The following is a 19,916-nucleotide window of genomic DNA, read 5'->3' as shown; positions in this document are numbered from 1 at the left end:
AAGGCACACAAGTCATGCACATGACCTGTGGAAACTTAATGTTTCCATATACTAAACTATAAATATGTTGTTAAACCCACAGTCAAACCATGGTGGTTAGTGCTCTATAAATAAAATGATCACAGTGCATACACAGATGTGAACTACATGAACTAATACCTACCCCCACACATTAATCTAACCTTTAAGGCGAGAATAAGAAACACTACAAAACAAATACGCAATAAAAACTCTGTAATGTCACAGATGATGGTCCCTACTACCCAAAAGCTTTGTGCCAGCTATGCTGTCACAATAAGGCCAGTGTATTTTTCATTTACCTCTGGTTAAACATTGTGTACACACTACCGAAACCTTTTAATCTGTTTTGACCAAATTTGTCTGGTGATTCTTTTTTATGTCCCACTGACAAGAGAAAGTCAAGGTATTGTCCAGACGCTTTTCTTTTGCAAGCTCCTTTGACTACGATGACCTGGATGACTGAGAACCTTCACAGACATGTCAAGGTATTGTCTTTGTCTTCTAAGCTTAAAATAACTTCCTGTTAAGTGTTGGCTACAGAGTGGCTGACATCCTTATAAGAACTTTGTTTGGAACATCAACAGAGACCAGCTTCAACATATTATTACTTAACCTAGTGTAGCTGGATTCCCTTAGCACCTTGGGTATCTTTCCATATGACCTCACGAATTCTCCCTCACAAATTTACTTGACATCATGACATTTTCCACTAAATTCAAGAAAAGGTGTTTCAGAAAACACACACAATTTATTCTTTTTGATTATTTAGCTGTAGTAAAGCAAAGAAGAATGGCTAATTTAATCAAACAAAGCAGGGCTGAAGCTTGAGGTGGTTAGTCAAAGTGATACGATCAAGCTCCTCCTCGCTTTGAGACTTTACTCCGAGTATCTGCTGTCAGGCTTTAGTCAGTCATCAAATTTAGATCACTGACTGATTTCTTGACTTAGACAATACTGCACGCACTAAGGCTGCACATTTCCTTTTTCACACTTTTAAATCAGAGGACAGTCAGTACACAGAAATCACAGCTACCGCAAACACTTTCATGTAAACTTGCAATTGCTAATCTGCAAGACTTCAGTTTCAGTAAAATGGCGGGGAGGAGCTTTAGTCACAGACTGGCAGGAAATTGCATCTGCATTTACATCTATGGAAAACTTGGGTAAATATGTTTGGGTAAATATTGCCAACAGCGAATATCTGATGACTATGCAGCAAGTACCAAAAAACAACGGACCAACTCTTTCTCAGTTGGCTGAAAATTCCAATGCAGGGCACAATCATACTGTCAGTAACAACAGTCGAATAACAATTACATACAGAGGGATTTCAAGATGAGGGTTGAAGGGCTTAACCCTCTCATTACACAAGTGTGTTTAGTGTTGCAAAAACCATAGGCATGAGAATGGTTTATAGAGAACAGGAAAAAAGTGATGAGTCACTCATCACAATGTAGACGTGTGGGCTAACCCTCATTACCTTTTATCCTGTTATGAAACACTTTATCCAAATGGGAGTGGTCTCTTCCAAGATAACAATGCCTCACTGAGAGAGCACGAGGTCTCACTGAATATTCAATAGGTGGCAAAATGATGTGATTGACATGCTATGACCATCATGGTCACCAGATCTCAACGTGGTTTACTACTTAAGAGAGAATCTGGACCCTCATTTTAAGATATCACAATTATCATTCTGGAAGAACACTCCTGCAGCAGAGCCTCATGGACTTTGGACTTTCTTAGTTTGACACGTCAAGCGAGGTGCCTGTAAGGACGGAGCAGTAGTTGGAAGCCATCCACAAAACACCGATGCACAAATTCTACACAGAGATGCCTGAGATCACTAATTTCAGATCACTAATAATGAACATTGTGTATTTTCCCAACATTTTAAAGATAAAAATCAAGGTTTCAGGTTGAAACTGAGAAAACTTTAGGAAAAAAGCACAAGAGAAAAGGTGCACAAGTAAGAATGCAAAATTATAATGTCTTACTTTTTTTTTTTTTTTTTTAAATCAGGTGTAGTATGCATATACCAGTGAGAGACAGTGCTGAAGCGCTTTGCACCGACTGAAATGTTAAAGTATTATTTTGAATAGCCGATATATGATATTTCCCCATCAATCAATATTAAGGTTTTCCTCCTCGACCCAGAATGTAAACTGAAAAAGGAGCTGAAATGTGCGAGCTAAAATAAGCTTGTTTTATTAACTTAAATACTGACTGACAAATGAGGGAGAAGGAAGAGATGTGAAAGGAACATGGCCTCGGGCTAAAGAGCAGAAAGTCCCTGAATAACACTGCTCTCTGTGTCTGTGTGTGTGTGCAGCAGAGAAGATAAAGACACTACTTTTTTCCCTAGAGTCTTTTGTCGACTGTTTATTACATGCATTCCTGCACGGGCAGCTCACCAGGCAGGATTCCAACAAATTCTTAGTGAAAAGTGAAATACCCATCTGCACACAGTGCATTCAGTCAAGTTAATGGTATCTACTCGCAAATTCTCTGGACCTTTCAGGCTTTTATACTAGTTTATTCCACGAGGAATCTTCTATTAACCTACTACACTGAGGATGACTGAACAATAGAAATCAGTAATAAAGCAACAACAGCACCACAGTGAACACTGGCATAACCGCTCCTACAGAGTGTCAAAAGTCCAACTATGAGAAAACAGCAGGCCACTGGTGAGTGACTAATACACTGCACTACTGTTTGTACCATAGACAGTTGTGGTGTTGCCATGTGAATGTCCAACTAGAGAAAGGCTGAGGACAACCATTAACCTCAAATAACTGCCTGCCTCTCTTCCAGCAGCTGCCTAACAGGGGCCGAGTCAACAAGCGAGGCTTCAAATGGCATTGTCACTCTAACATGGTGGCTACCCACAATCAATGCTGCACTGATCTGTCCCTCAGAGACACAAGTGTCATGTGCAAAAAATGACAAGAATCAAGAGTAAGCAATAATTTGGACCCAATTCACTCTCGATCAGAGAACTGGTTTTGACAGCGTGGAATCTATTGCTGACAAATTATCTGCAGCACACTATGTAAAAATCACATCTTAAATCAGGAGTGGGCAATCAATTTCCCCAAAGGGCCAAATGAGAAACTGGGACCAACAGGCTACACTAAGTTCTGCTTAATATTAATTGTATCTCTTATAAGCTTATTGGCGTGGCCCTCCACAACAGTCCCAGTTTTTCATGTGGCTCCTTGGGGAAAATTAATAGGCTGCCTCTGTTTTAAAGGGCACTTTAACTTTGTACTTGAAGCATAAAGACTCACAACGCAACTGCTCATAAAAACACACACACACACACACAGAAACGTGGGCAGTAACATCTGACAGTAAGGCCTAAGGTGCACACTCTATCACCACCAATGTTTGCAGTGTAGGGCTGTTTAATACTGTTTAATATAGTTTTTAATATTTGGAGCTACAGTGCATCTTCCATGCTGGACCATGTGACAGAGGTCTAGACCAGCTTTCCTTTAGAACGCGAGTTTAAATACATTCGCCTTATTTGGACATTTGCTGCCACCGTGACCACTTGGTCATCCATTAAAGGAAATGTGTTTCCGCCTCCAAAAATGCAACTCAGCTATGTCGGAGCTCAAACGCACCATCACTTAGAAAAGTATAAGAGCTGAGGTTTGCTTGCTTTGTCCTCGTGTTGTCACCAATGCAAATGATTCTCCTTCAATTCTCCATCTACCTCTCCTATTCCCCATGCCTGTTTGTTCTCCCTTTTCCCCAGCATCATCAATTTTCTTTTATAGCGGCTGCCAAATTAAAATGCAAAGCAAACAGGCTTTCTCCGGCAGATTACTGTATGTTACAAGTAAAAGCTAAAACAACCAATCACACAATATGCAGACCATGTGTGCTCTTTTTTAGCTGCAGTATATTTAGTCCGATATATTCACACGTTGGAGCATCCTAATATTTCATTTCACTACTAATAACACTAAAGCTGAATTTATGCTTCTCTGGCGAGTTGTTTCTCTGCTCCTGTTTGTAGATGCCTACGGCGTGGGAAGTGATTTATGGTTCAGCGTAGGATTTTAACCCGTTGGCTGTCGTGGCATTGCTACCTCACTAGATGGATGTGTTGTACATTTTTGTGCCATGCTGTGTATTTATTTCCCAACCAAGTAATATCATTTACCTTCATGTATTTGCTATGCTGTGCTTACGTGATTTAAAAAAAAAAAAAAAAAAAAAGAGCAAATATGTCCATGTTGTTTACATTCTCAAAGAAATAGAAAATGATGGTGAAGACTAAGCTGTTCCATTACTCCCATGAACCCTTTACAGCCTGTGTTAACCTCACACTGCTGCATCTTAATCCAAAGGCATAAATCTGCCCTAAGCAGCTGACTGAAACATTACACACCCATATTTTTTTGCAAACCAGTCAGGACAGTTCAAACCACTAATGTTAAAGCCACAAGAGCTACTACTTGCGAGACTATGCACGAGTGCTGCTCCATTTGCGTGTTTTTGATTAACTCCTCTCTCTGCCCACAATCTCGACCTTAAATAGGATCTCTACTCTTGAGAGTAACCGGGTTTCTCCACTGATCTTCCTTGATCGTTTGTGAAATCGCATAACACAGTTTTATCGGGGTAAGACCTACATTTGCTGTCCAAATAAGTGAATTTGTTCCAGCGTCTTGTCAGATTAATTGGAAAAATGAACAGGGACAGATAATAATGACTTCCTGCAGGCTGATTAGATTTAAATTTCCTGATTTCTAGCCTTAGTATTTTAATTCATTTGCATTTTGTGGTGCTTTCCGTCAGATTTTTTGGTTACACAAAGTAATCTGGTGATTATCTTTTTGATAAACTTATTATCAGCCAAAGACTCTCATTATAAATTTCCCATAGCGCAAAATAATGTTGCTAACCAACACAATGTTGCAGATCTGATTTCCCCTTTGTTTTTGTTTGATGTTTGTTCATTACTTGTTTTGTGTTTTGATTATTATCATAGACCTAAGCATATTTTGACAACAGCACACAACAGCCCCAATCTGGTTGGCCTAGGTAGAAAAAGGACATAAGAATCAGTGTGCCAGTTAACAAAAACTGCCAGCAGACTACACAAAATAGTTGGAAGTGATCCAAATGTGGTCACCCAGGGTAACCAAACAACTAGTACTGTTGAAGCCTGAGGCCCCAAATAAGATTTCCTGTAACTACGTGCCAAAGCTGACTGTTGTATAGAAGATTGGTTGATTTCATTGGGATTTTTTTGTAAAGCCCATCTGATACTGGGTTTTTGGAACCAATGCTGATACTGACTTTTATGCTACAGTGACACTAGAGAAAACAGTGGAGGGAGACTGTAGCACCAAAAAATAAAAATGACTGGGTCTCTGTGCAATGAACTGCTTCAAAGATGGAGACTAGGTTTGTAACCACTATTCAAAGCGACTTTGGTGTGTCAAGATGGTGATAAAACAGCAATGAAACAGAACCAGTTTGTTATCAGTTTGTGATTAAATAGGGTGAAGCTGGCAATTACATGAAATCTCTTTACGATAATATAGTGATTCACTGTAAGAAATCTGTAACAATCGCAAATCTGTTGCTGTTTACATACACAAAGAAATCACATTAAACAAAGTCCAGTCAAGACTGGAAATTCCCCCTGAATAATGATGTAGTAGTTATGGCAGGGCGGGGCTTAACTACAAAATGATAGATGTTTGGCAACCTTGCTTTTATATGAGAATATAACCAGATTACAACCACTTCGCAACTAGATGACAACCAGTTGAGCGCCGTCTCCTATTGCAAAACAATGCATCACAGATAAGCAACTTATCGGCACAGACTGTCTCCGATCAATTGCGAATTTTTTGGCAATTGATTTGTGTCTATAAATTGGACAGCATTTATTCCCAAACCTCTGCTAATCTCAGAGTGATTGCAGTCAGTCTGAATCAAAACACAAATTTTTGTGAACAGGTTCCCTCCCCAAAGGCGACCCTGGCAGAAAGTGGTCGCCACAAGTACTTGAAATCCGTCACCAGTAGCAAACCAGGTCAATGGATTCACTAAGATTTTGGACTCCACTGACCAAGAAGCCAGCTTTCCTAATTTTTTATTCTAGTGTTACAGAGCCATTAGACAACAAAGGTTTTCAACAGTGATATCGGTCAATTAGCACAAGAAAGCTCCTTTTAAATTTTTAACTACTACATTAAACTTTTCTAATCAACAAGCTGTCTAATAATACACGTTTCTAAATTAACTCAACATCTTTTTGTATTAAATTCTATCAAAGAAAAAACAATTCATATCAACACATTAAACATTTACACCAACACCAATAAATCTGCAATACATCCATTTCCAGTTTGTTCTATCCGATAACGCAAGTGTAAAGCACATCTCAAATCACTGTACAATTTAAAGCAAAAATAAAAACCTGGCCTATTACTGTTGCTCGAAGATCCAGCACTAAATTCTTCAGTGATGTTTTCATTACTGAACAGCTGAAAATACATAATGCCTACTAAACTAGCCCCATGATATATTGAGCCCTGCAAAAATCAAACAACTACAGCCTTTAATCCCAGTTAATTCTTTATCCATGCACAGTAAAAAGGAACTGGACATGATCGCCGTGCACCTCGAACGACAACCCTTTGGTGGGCTTTAAACCGAAGCCGCTTTGATGGGAATGCGTTTCAAACTAAAACAACATTAAAATTCTATACATCTGTTTCCATGCATGCCCGGGCAGAGGGATGAAACAGGATAGTAGATCTCTGTTAACACTTGCACAGTTTTAGACTGACGAAGGAAATGGTGCTCTTTGAAAGTGGTTGCCGTTCCAATTGATCATCCGTGTTTTTCACATTAGACTGCAGCAATTGTGGATGTTCTCTCATTTACTCATCAATATAACAAGCAAGGCTGGTGTCATCTGAGAGCGACAACAGTTTCTCTTTGATTCTACAGATGACAGTGGATTCTGCTGTATGATTAGGGCAACAGGGATAGAGCCTCCCACTCACTGCCACCACGCTACACTATTGATGTGCTCTGAGGAATTCCCGCGCATCACTTCAAAGACCTTTCTTGCTCTACACTAAGCTCAACTCAAAAACATATCTTCATAAAAGACCATGACATTCCTACAGCTAAAAGCGAGCTTATATCTGGGAAAGACATAATTGCTTCGCGTCAAAAAATGGATACGCTGTATGTTCTGTAGAGCAACTTAGAAAAAAAATAATATTATATTGTAGCATTTTCTTTACTATTTTAATCAACCATTTATAGATGTGCATGTAGCAGCGAAAAGATAACCACTGTCAGGAACAAGTGATGCACCACTGATTAATGAGGTCACACTGCTTATGAATGGAGGAGTGAAGGCAGCACTAAATGCAATGGTGTGGTAAAAAACCCCAAAGGTTTTGTAATAACAGAAACACAACTATCCTTTTGAATCGACCCCCATAATTGCTGTGGCTTTCCTTTCTACAATCACACGGGACGATACTTCAAACCAAAAGCAAATGAGACAGCATTTCTGCAGCACTCAAGTCTGTGCTGCGCCACAAAAGCTGACAATATCTTTATAGCCTGTGTGGGGGAGACTTGAGTGTAACCTGGGCTCACATCCCAGGAAAAGATGGATCACTGGTTTCTGGCAAAACAGCAGCTGTGCAACAAGCATTCAAAGTGCCCCCCCCCCCTCCCCCGCTGTAATGGGCAATTCACAAGTGAGAAATCCAATGAAAGCTGCAAAACCTGAAGCAGAGCTGCATATTCTGATACAACATTACAGCCCGCACGACAATTGTCACATCCTCAACTTTGTCAACAAAATGGTAGCCTCAGGAAATAGAGACGGCGGCAACATCCACACAATCAGTTTTCATACATAAAATCTATTTTGGGGGCCAGATGAGGCACATTTTCCCCCCACTACAAGCTTCCCTAGCCCACCCACACAATGGATGGCTCAATAAATATTGCCATCTATTCTGACTGTCAGTTTCCATTGTCCTGCATTTACTATGCTTGAACAAGCAAATAAAAAAATAAACAAAAACACAAAAAAACCCACCATTTTAATAATTGCATTACATAATTACGCATTTCAGTAATATTTCGCAGTTTTCAGGTGTAGCGCAGCTTTTAAGCCTTGCCGCGGCCTTTTACATTATAATCTCGACAGTCATGTTCATATCGAAAGATGATGGAAATTACATAAGCACTTCTGAACCGTCCACCCACCTGTCTTTCCACAAGCTACGAAAACAAGACAGGACACTCCACGGAGCACTTGATTGATTACAGGAACTGTTTAATCAAAGTCTGAACTCACTGCAGACCTAGTCAGCTGTTACAAGCAGATACAGCATAGTCAAAATTCACAGGTAGCCAAGTGTGCAACACACAGCGGCACAGGCTAAAAATATAAACAATCAACCGTTTTCTTAAGTTGTTGTCCCCCCAAAAAAAGGATTTAAATATGCCATCAGAACATATTGGGTTACCAAAGCCTATGCTACTTTCTCTTCATGCTAGAAGTGTGAAATGAAGTCCCAGGTGTCTCCCTCACTCCTTTTCAACTGTGTGCACATGCAAAGGAAATAGCGAAAGCTGCACCTCTGCAGGTTAGCTGTTCCAATGGAACACAGTATGCACTATGGTAGGTAGGTAAGTAGCTATTTTAACCAAGTGCTATATTGCATTAACAATTACTGACTACAATTTGGAGGTCAGGTCATGTAGGTAATGCTGTTTTTCTGAAGGCACTCAAGCGTTCCATGTTAGAGCTTCCCTGCAGTGCTTCAATAAGCCCATCCCCCCATCACTCAGAGTGGATCGCTTCAAAAGAATCTTAACCTTGGAGAAACGCTGCATGTATGTTTTAAAGTACAAAGATTTTCATCTAATCACAACCTGCCTATTGACACTAACTGCATTAAAGCACTCGCCACTTCACAAAGGGAACTGGAATCCATATGAGTCTCATTCCTCATGATCCATTTCATTGCTAATGTAAAACCCAGGAGTATAATTGAATATGTGGATATATGTGCACCTGTAAAAAAGGCTTAATTCAAGTGGTTTGAAAATAAAAGGCACCGTAAGCCTTCAAATGACCAGCTACCTTTGAGGATATAGGTTAAATCCTTTCTGAGTTTGCTATCAGCTGGTGTGTGGCCACGACATGACGGCAGCCTTACAAAGCCAACATAATCCCCTTGTCCTGGACTAATCTAATGCCCTGGACCTCAAAACAAACACTTTTAATGCTCTTCTTGCACAGTGTTTCTTTGGTATATAGTCTGAGGCACAACAGATTTTTAAAAAGGTGAAAGGCTGGTCACAGTTAACGCAAAACAAATCTGAGCCAAAGCCCAGTGCCATCACGTACATTAGTAACTTTTACAGCCAGTTGCTGTCCTTTAAAAACATTACATACCAGCAGCTGAGTTATCAAGGACATCATACTGTTGAATAAGGAAATGGGAATTTCCTCAAGTGGCGTTGCTCTCGTGTTCAGTCACTTCACAAGCTATGGTCTGTCAGACTGTATAAAATCTATCTGCCATGCTATAACAAGGATCCTAACACCCTTATAATGATTAAAACAAATTACTACTTAAAAAAAAAAAGAAAAAAAGAAAAGGTAATCAGATGGAGAGGAACTGCCTTTGAAAAGGTACTGAGCTGGAATGAAAGCTATGCCAGCTCTATGCCTTACAGTGAAATTGCTCAATTTTGTCCACCAAAAGAAAAAATAGCAAAGGACATGTTTGCTCTGTGGAAACATTGCTATTATTAAAAGGGACACCAGTGCTTTCACATGTATGAATTCAATTTCAGGGCAAATCCTCTGGGCTTAACACTGTTATATTACCGTCTTTTGTATTGATTTCAATGTGACAAAGACATGAGAAGAATGAGTAATAAACCTCTAGGTAAAACAAAGTGTTCAAAAAGAAATCAATACAAAACAAGTCGGTAATGATACGTAGTGACCAAACACTCTTCCAGCAAGCGTAAAAGACCTCAATCATTTATTGGAACCACTAGCAAATTAATGTTAGTCTGGTTAAGGTGATCCTTTTGCTGCCCGCTCTGATATAGGTTATTTGGCTAGTTGCACTGAAAATAATATGAACCGTCACTAAACCTCAGAACGAATGCATTTTATGCTGCCTTGGGTCACGTGCGTGAATTTCTATTGACTTGACATTATTTCACATAAGTCACTTGAAATCATTAAGTCCCGTCAGGCCTTAATGACTGCATACCAAGTCTTAAATGAGGAACTCTTACACCTCTATGCCAAAAAGCTGGTATGAGAAAACCACAGGTCTGCTGCAGACTGGCCTGGACTCAAACAACTTCCAACACGTCCCACATTGCCGAATAGGGAACAAACGCTTCATGCACATTATTCCAAAGTAGCTTAATATTACAGTGCAGAAAAGTGTCTTCAAATGGTGTCCAGAATTTTCGCGAGACAATGTATCCAACCTGATTTAATAGTAAATGAAGCATTAGCCAGGAATGCCTGAGGCTCTTGAGAAACCAGTGACATGTTTAATGATTGAGTATTCAGTTACTGTCAACTATAGTAGTTTTGTGTAAACAAATACATTTCATTAACAAAAGAACCACTCATTCCACTCATTTGCATTGGTTTCACCTCATTTACGGCTTGGGTGGATGGTACAGTCGATGGCTCAGACAGCATTTCGCTCTTAAAGTAAGAAGATAGTTACTTCTATCACTAAATTTAAATTGTTAAGGCTTCATGGTGGACAAATTGTAGTTTGTTTCATTTCTGTACTTCAATCTCATAACCTATTATTGGAAAATGACATCAGCTTCACCTACTTATCCATCTACCTCGAGTACTCTGTAATAATATCTGAAGTTTGGGGTTCTGCAACCGCTTGCAAATATCTCATTGCGAGATCATCCACCCACGCCAGATATCCTTACACTTAGGCATGCCACATGGAAGACCTTGAGTGTTGTATTGTAAGCACTTAGCGGTTGTGCTTGCAAAAACAGAAATGTGCAATACAAATGACAAATGTCCTCAACAAATCATATTTAATTGACTGCCAGCACTAGGTCATCGTACACATTAAGCAGGATTGTGCAAAGCCTGTGACACGTTTATGTTGCAAGCTTGCACAACAATTAAAACCATGTCTCACTTTTTCCCAATGAACCCATGCTGTTAAAAAAAATAATAATAAAATTCTGCACACTGGAGCATTTTTGAGATATATATAAATAAAAATACATTTAACACTACTGCAGTCTTGTATCTTGACTAATGAATATGTTGAACACTTTAACCTGCAGCTAAGTACTAGACTGAGACTACTTTGCTAGTCTTTAATGTGGTCCTGTTACAGTCCATGGAGCAGCACAGACCATGGGGTAGAGCACAGGGTTAGCCCACAGTGGTCCTGTTAAAAAGGAAATCTTGTGCTTGAGCTGAATGACTCAATTCACTGAGATGGGACACCCCCAAGAACATGAGCTGACAAAACGTGACTTGTTTAGTTTTAGTTTGGTTTTTTTTTCGGGGGGGGGGGGGGGGGGGGGGGGGGTTCCATGGAAGTCCTTACCATAGCTACATATTAACATGATCCACCATTTTGTAAAATTTTTAGCTGTAATACAGAGCACTTTGTCTGAAGCCACAACCTGTAACAAGAGTTGTAGCACTTGTTTACACTGCTCTCTGTGTGTGTGTGTGTGTGTGTGTGTGTGTGTGTTAACACCAGTATACGTGTGGTTTCAAACAGATTCACACAGATCCTCACACTCTGCTCTAAATCATCACTAGTAGCACGTTAAAAGATCAGGCTTTCATTTTCATGTCTACTTAAGTGCCCCTCGCAATTCACTAACGAGACCCCCTGGGAGTCCCCGGTACCCAGATTGGGAAACACTGTGGTCACTTCACTGGCGGAATTTGCAGCTTCAAATCTGCCCAGATCCATATTTTATCTCCAAACATGGGGGGGGGGTCGTTTAAAAACAAAAACTATTAGTGAAGTCAGCCAAGTGTATTCTGGGGCTAATAAATATTGCAGTCCCCGAGGGTAACTGTCACGACCCGTGAGCTCAACTTAAAGAATCTGTTAGCAGTGCTTTAACGGTTACGGTACCAGCTTCACTTTCACACGTTAGCTGAAGTTCAAGAAGCAGATAGAGCTAACTTAGCTCGGTGTAATGAGCTAATCTAAGTGTAACGTTAGCTCTCTGGCAGACAAACAATGAGCTCAGAGTGCAGTCAGCCTTGGCTAGCTTGCTTGCTGCTGCATGCTGTGTTGGCTACATAACGTAAAGCTAGCCAGCTTGCCATGCACACAAGGCTAACGTTAAATGGCTAACGACTCGTAGCACTATCAACAATAAGAAGAAAAAAAGAAGAAAAAAAATGTACTTACTTACCGACTTAGCTAGACACTCCTATTCCAAACCGTGGTCTGCCCATGGTGGTGTATGCTCCATAAAAAGAACAAATCAACGGTAATTATGCTTTACTTATAAGAAAACCTCTAAAAAAAATCTGAAGCACCAGAAAGCAGTGGCAGCGCACTCCCCAAGACATCCAACACAAGAGAGGAGGGGAGGCCAGCGATTCACTGGACTTCTGCCATCACACTTCGAGATACCGTCCACAGCGTAAACAGCCGAGTCCCGAGCGCATTTTTATCGGTGCCGTCTCAAGCCAGACACAAGTCCGGTCCTCTCCAGCGACCCTCTGTCAATTATTCCCACAGCAAATAGCTTTCAATCCAGGTTAATTCCTCCGTATTCACCGTCTCTGGATGAGCGCCGTGCTGGTTCTTCGTGTGGGAACTGATACAATGTAGCCAACCAGCAGCAGCGATTAGGAAATCCAGGATAGAGAAGTTCCTCTCGGAATGGACTGGGATACGTCAGGTACAATGCATGGAACTGGATTAACCAGCCTGGACTGTGACTGTGTGTGTGTGTGTGTGTGTGTGTGTGTGTGTGTGTGTGTGTGTGTGTGTGTGTGTGTGTGTGTGTGTGTGTTAGTTTTCAGTTCTAGCCGCTGCTGTGGTTTTTACACAGAGACAGGGCCGTAGCCAGGATTTTAAAAAATACTGAGGTCATAGGTTCAATCTTCTCCTCTCTCAGTTCTTATAATGGAGTAAGGCTTCTTTAAGCTATCTATAAATAATACTGCTTTCCTATAAATAACACCGATTTCAGATTTATTGTTAAATGTAGGACAGAGCACAATTACCAAATGCAACTAGCAGCCCAAAACATCAAAATGTTAAATGCAGCCTTCCATGATCCAGAAAAGACACCAATAATCCTCCATAAATTGTCTGTAGTTTACTCACTTAAGTGACTCTTCATTTTTTTTTAAAAAATGATGTGATTTGACATTAAAAATATTTTAAATAATGCCTTCACATAAAAGTGTCTAAAACATTAGAAAATACCAAACAGTAGACAATAGACCACTTTTTTGCTACATTACAGTTCAGGGATAGAAATGCTAATAATCTGATGATGATGATTTGTTGATGACTGTGTGATAATGGGAAGTCAGACATAAATTGTCTGGCCTTCATCATGTGTTTATAAGACACAACTAATGATATTGTCAGTACACTCCGAAAAATATGCCAGTTACTCTTGGCCTATCAAAAGGTCAACATCATAGGTATATTTTTAAATCAGTCGTGTGACAGGACTCTAGCTCCCCTTACTGCTTCCGTAGGAATTAAGAGGGTCAGTCTCAAACAAGTACTGCCAATCAAATGTACTTGAAGTAATCATCAGCAAATCCGACTGCCTCTTTAAGCGCAGATGTTTTAGCAGTTTGCTGGTCTGAGGGGTTCAGGTGTGTGTAGATACGATTTTCTAAGTAGTATGACGTCCTAGCAAATTCATCACAAGGTCAGACCCTACAATGCTCAGGGAAATTGTAAAAACGGGGGAGGGGGATCCAGGTGGTACATTTTAGCCTCTAGAGACCTCAGTTAGCATGTTAAATGTGTAAAACATGTTTCAAACAGTATCCAGACCAGAGTTTTTCAGTAATGAACAGCGGCATATTTAGCAAATACCAAATCAACAGAAACACCTCATACTAACTGTCAAACACATGGCGAAAACAAGCCCACAAACTCAGTGAATTAAAGGGACATTGTAGAGAAAAATGGACCAAACTTTCTTGACAACAATATGAGACACTGATTAAGTAGTTCAAAAAATTATTACTTCAAGATTTTGCTGGTAAACGTTGTTCTAAAAACTACTAAATCACACTTAGCCTGTTAAAGAGTAATAACACACATACACATACCAACACTTATTAACGGAGCTTGGAGTGACCATGTAAAAAAAACTGAATTAATTGTGTATAAAAAATTCATTAGGGAATTAGTAATTATTATTATTAGGCAGTCACATATGAATTCATCACCGTGTAATAAGCCATCAGATCTGCAGGGGGGAAACTGATAAATGGTTTTTAGAGTAATCCTGGTCTGCCCTGGAATGTTACATGTTTAAAAAGTGCAGTATTGTTCATATTTTCCCTACCAGCCTTTTCCAGAAGGAAAGTGGCTGAACAGTTCAGTGGAGCGGTCTACCTGATGAACTAAAGAGCTTACCTAAAACAATAAAGCAGGTGTTACTCTGGAGTCTGGACAGGGGTAAACACTGACCAAAGGGATTTGTCACAACCTGGCAACCCAAATGTTCACGTAACTGGCTTATAAATGATCAAATACACTTAGTATGTGACTTATTCAACCTGTACAAGCCCATAGGGATGTTTTGTCGTTAGAAAGTGGCAGCACTGACGCATCATGATGAATGTACTCTAACTCGATTTTAAAAAAGGGGAACCAAATGTGCATTTTGTTGAATGACAACACTTTTAAATCTGTAAAAACTGTGATTCTACACAAGAAAGCAACACGGAGGCAAAAACTTGATCTTCACGCTTGAGGCAAATTGGACATGTTACCTTAGTGACTGCCAGCTGGGTTCAGATTTTGCTGAAGTGAATCTATAACAACAACTGACGGGGAGTTTCTCAGAAAACATTAAGCTGGCAAAGGAAAAGATTCCAACAATAAGACCCTTGGACATGTCATGAATCCAGTTCTCCCAGCTCCACGGATAACCTTTCATGTGTACCAGCTTCAAACACCATGAAGGCTTTAAGTCGTTGTCTCGCTCAGTGCTGGTTTCCCAGGCAACAAGAATATGATAATGTTGCCTTTGACATGACAGAAGGAATCATCTCGCTAACAAACAGAGACAACAGGCACAGGGAGGGCTCGGAGAGAGGCAGGGGAGGGGGCTGAATTAATGGACTCATTTTCACACAGAGGGAAACACAGCGGCAGCAGCTACTTACCATCCTCCATCTTCCTCTATTGCCTCCAATGCATTCCTGCTGGCAGGCACACTCTTGCTCTCCCGAGGGAACAGCCAGCCTCCATTGGAAAGCTAAATAACAGTCAGTGGCCAGTGGGGACCGGAGGGGGACAGCTTTCTGATGAAGGCTGCCCTTCAAGGCTGTATGGCTCCAAACCAAGTGCTCTCGCTGCTTAGCGTCACACCAGCTAAAACCTGAAATGAACAAGCTGTGTGGACGCCATGTGTTTTCCATCAGTGAAGAGGGGTTAATCAGCCAGCCATGTGGAATCACAGAGGGGCTGGCTTGATTCATGTGATCATCTTTCCATTACTCTATAAAAGAAACTGTAAAGCCCCAAAGCCCATCTGTAAGAAACTTTTTCTTTAGCACATGTTTGAAAATCCATATCAGCTAACAGCCTTGTTGAAGAAACTGATGCAACAGAATAAAATGACATGAAATAACACAGTCACAGAAAATAAAAATGTATCGTCCTTACCTAAATTAAAAAGGCAAAGCCTACTGAATGGACTGTTTTTGTCATACACATTAATGCTTTCACATTTTAGTCCTCACTTTGCTCCAGACTGAAATGTCCCATCATTAATGTTTGTGCTAACAATACATCTTTTAAATTGCAAGGTATCTCAGCTTAATGTTTTTTTACATAACATCTTGTGTTTTGAACAGATTAAGTCTAAATGTAAAGATACAAATGTGACATGTACTGTTAACACTGCTGATTTAATCTTGTTACATTTACATCTGCTCAGATTGATTTTTTTTTCTAGTGCATGACATTAACTTGTTTATTGTTTTCTTTGACTGAAATGTTACAAGAACCTGTTACATGCAGGCATTCGTTCCCCCCTTGAGAATGAAGGGTAATAACCTTGTTTCTCAGCGCCATCATTGTTGAAATCTTTCATTTGGTTTACAATTAAATTCCTCACGAAACCATTACAATCCCATCGTCTTTGACTGTACTTTGTGTTTAGTACCACTTAAAAAATATTAGCACCAAATGAAAATGGCGATGGCGGGAATGGTGAGAGTTTTTATTAATCCAAGTCAATTCAGTTTTATTTAGATAGCACCAATCACAACACCAGTCACCTCAAAGCTCTTTATATTCCAACAATAATAGAGAAAGTGCTTTAAACAGGACCCAGGCTCAGGGAGGGACAGCAATCTGCTGCGTCCATCAGCACACCAGCTTCTTCTTTGAGGATGTTAGCCCCACAAAGGTCGGAGATTGGGTCTAGTGTAAAAATGGCTGTAATTAGCCATAGGCAAGACTACAAAAAAGTGCTCTAGTCCACAGTTTTATGCCTCTAAGTGTATGCATAATATTTTCTCTATCTGTACCCATATAAACTATATGGACAAAAGCATGTTACACCTACAGGATCTGCTCCCGTCATAGTAACCAGTGCCATGAAGCTCCCAGTGCACAGTTTTTGTGCTGATGTTAATGACATTTGAAACCCTGCACTTACTGAGTCACCAGAGTATTAGTGACTTTTATGTACAATGGGCCTTAGCAGTTGGTGACCCCGCTCTGTAACCCTACATGATGTGCCACTTTGTGTCCGAGTTCCTGTGGTTCCTAAACACTTCCGGTATGGAATTACACCACTTACAGCTGATGGTGGAACATCGACAAGTGAAGAAATGTTACAAATTGACTTGCTGTAATGGTGATATCCTATTACAGCACCATCTTCCAACTCAGCGAGCTCTTTAGAACCATCCATTCTTTCTGTCTGTGTAGGCGCTTGGTCATCCAGGTCGTGGTAGCCTTCACAGCTTGGAAAAGGAGGAATCCAAGAGGCTTTTTCAGTCCCGTGTAATAAACCTCTAGAGGAGGCTGTCTTCTTTGGAGGTGGTCCTGAGGGTCGTTAACCTACTATTGATCTTGTGAGTAGTCACGTAAGCTGAGGTGTCAAAAAAGCCGTGGGTCATCCCCATCACCCGGGCAGACAGGTGAAACCTCTGTTAGACCTTACCCCACCCCACTATCACGTAAACTATTGAGGTTACCTGAGGCAAGGTGTGAATGGGGGTTGAAACCCCTGGGAAGGGATTTCCGGACTGCATTGCAGGTGGCTCATAGCTGATGTCGTAAGCCGACACCTCTGTTTAATGATGGTCGTTCACGGTGGACATAGATGGTCTCCTTTACTCCTCTTTCAAACCTTCTGTCTTCTCAGTCCAAAACGGGCGTCCTTGAAAGACTGACCTTTGTCCTTAAGGTGCCTTCTATGCTAACTTTACATATAAACAAACTATATTTCGACACCTTACTTTATAAATACGCTGTACTTTTCAAGGGGCAGGCTGTATTATGGAGCTTTCCCTTTTACATCTTTATTTAATATTAATTATATTGATGTGCAGGGTGGATATTGTGTTATTAATCTTTTGTACAATCCAAATATGAAAAAGGACTCTCAGTCTCACCAAGTTACATGAAAAAATAAACGCCATCACATTTTGCGGACTTGTGTGACCTTATGTAAATCTAACTTTATATTTTTTCTTTCACAGTTCAAACATAACTTTTAAAGGACTGCACAGGAAAGGAATGTTTCTTTTCCTCTGTAATACCACTATTACAGTATTACTATAACAACACAAGATGGGGAAATATAGTTTGTTTTTCAGCAAAACTACCAAGAAATTTGGCAGTACTTAAAATTATTTACAGTATAATCATTTCTTTGTTTCCTGTAAAACTTGTGAAACTCTTTTTCTAGTTTACCTACCTTTAAGTGTTTGTAGGTAAATATATTTACTTTCTTATTTCACATAAAGTACATTGAAATGCCATTGAATTACAGGGTAATTATGCTTTTAGTTGGGGGCTGTATTATAAAGTGTTACAGCGTTATGTACACTCCTCTTTTTCACAGGAAGCAGTGAATGAGCGAACCCCGCGTTGCGAGAGAATGAGACGGACAGAAGATGAGTTGCAGTTGTTGGGATTTGATGACCTGACTTGTCTGGTCGTAGCCATCAGCGAAGGTCGTGTAATGGATTGGAGTCATGCAGACAACAAAGTACATTAAGACGAGGAGAAATCACCCTTGTTGAATATAAGGTCACTTAAGAGCCAAGAATTAATCAACATAATGAACATAGACGTCAGTAAAGTAATATGGGATATATTATGCTGGGGAGATTATTTTAAAGCAAAGTTGTAAGACCAATCTGCTTCCTAGACTAATCTCAGGTCAAATACGTGACCTAAATAATGCATAAAAAGGCTCAATCAAAGGAAACTGTGGGGTGGGGGTTCAGACTGTTAAAGATGTACTCTTTTGTCTAGATTGCGCTCATAGCAACGCACCCCTCCTCTGACAAGCAAAATGAGATCAAGCATGAAAGCAATGACATCTTTTACTGCATGTTCTAAATTTGTATGAAGCATCTAATTTGGGACAAACTTGGGGTTTGACCCAATTAGTCAAACAGAAATCATACCACAGTCATGAGGCATTTGCAAAAGACATCTTTGCATGTAAGAGACTGAGAACAAAAGCTTTATTGTCAGTTTGGTGATTAGAAGACAGTCGATTTTTTTCCCCCCTTCCTAAAAGTTTTAATCTTCCGTGTCCTCAAATGGCAGCAGTTTTCTCACACATCTGCAACTCTTTATACAAACAAGCTGTTGGCAAAAAAAGTGTTTGTATTTATTGTCTATCATATAGCAATATGCAAATAGTTAATCCAGAGTAATCATGTTATGTATCTGTTACAGTGCTTGCTCCTGAGAAAACAGAAGCCTGGAAGGGACTATTTTACATATTCAAGAGTCTAAGGCTTTACAAATCACTATGTTCAGAGATTTAATCCTCCTGACAGAGGAGGCCATGAAGACAGACGGTCTACAGTAATGTCTACAGTGTGGCATTATGTGAATTAATAAGACCCGAAAGCTGTGAAGACTTCTTGGTGGGGGATTCTGTAGGTGGGCATTTTATTCTGATTTAAAGACCCCAGAGTCTGTTTAGTTTGGAGTTTTGGAGCAATTTCCCTCGGCGCTTCTGTTGGATTGACTTTGAGAAAAATCAACATGGCCATAATTTTAAGTATCACCTACTCCATTTGTGTCACTACAGATACCATCTCATTCAGGAGCACAGCAAGGTCAAAGGTCAGGGATTAAATTGACTTCTTATCAGTGGATCTTTAGAAATGGCCAGCAATTGAAAGCTGTTTGTGATGGGAAATCCATTTTTAATTGAACTGATGCAACTGCACTCCCTTTGTGAATCCTGGAAGTCAGGTCAGCAGGCTTTCGGAATCTGAGATAGTTTCTTTTATTTATTTATTTCTCCGATCAGGATTATTTGTGGAGAAGGTAATTTATAGATCTGATATGAACATTTACGGTGGCCCATCTTTTAAGGTGCAAGCAGGTCATAGCTCTTCTTGAGCTGTGGTCACA

At 40.1% G+C, this 19,916-nt stretch overlaps 1 protein-coding gene and 1 long non-coding RNA gene across 5 annotated transcripts in view; one reads left to right on the top strand and one right to left on the bottom strand.

The window, feature by feature from the left end:
* znf609b (zinc finger protein 609b) overlaps positions 1 to 12,910 on the bottom strand; it is an 83,037-nt gene extending 70,127 nt beyond the window's left edge. For 3 of the 4 annotated variants that reach the window (XM_004557977.4, XM_012920985.5, XM_012920986.4), the window contains exon 1: positions 12,499 to 12,910. The gene's annotated coding sequence lies outside the window, so the exon portion shown is untranslated. Of the gene's footprint in view, positions 1 to 12,494 lie in introns of all 4 variants that reach the window. The other variant, XM_012920984.4, reaches the window with a different exon arrangement.
* Positions 12,896 to 19,125, top strand: LOC143418970 (uncharacterized). The gene is made up of 3 exons (XR_013098918.1): positions 12,896 to 12,993; positions 17,238 to 17,383; positions 18,379 to 19,125. It is a non-coding gene; the product is annotated as an uncharacterized LOC143418970 (long non-coding RNA).
* The last annotated feature ends 791 nt before the right edge of the window (positions 19,126 to 19,916 follow it).

The sequence above is a fragment of the Maylandia zebra genome, linkage group LG1 (assembly GCF_041146795.1).
Source record: "Maylandia zebra isolate NMK-2024a linkage group LG1, Mzebra_GT3a, whole genome shotgun sequence".
NCBI classification, from domain to species: domain Eukaryota; kingdom Metazoa; phylum Chordata; class Actinopteri; order Cichliformes; family Cichlidae; genus Maylandia; species Maylandia zebra.
This window is presented reverse-complemented; position numbering and strand designations above follow the sequence as displayed.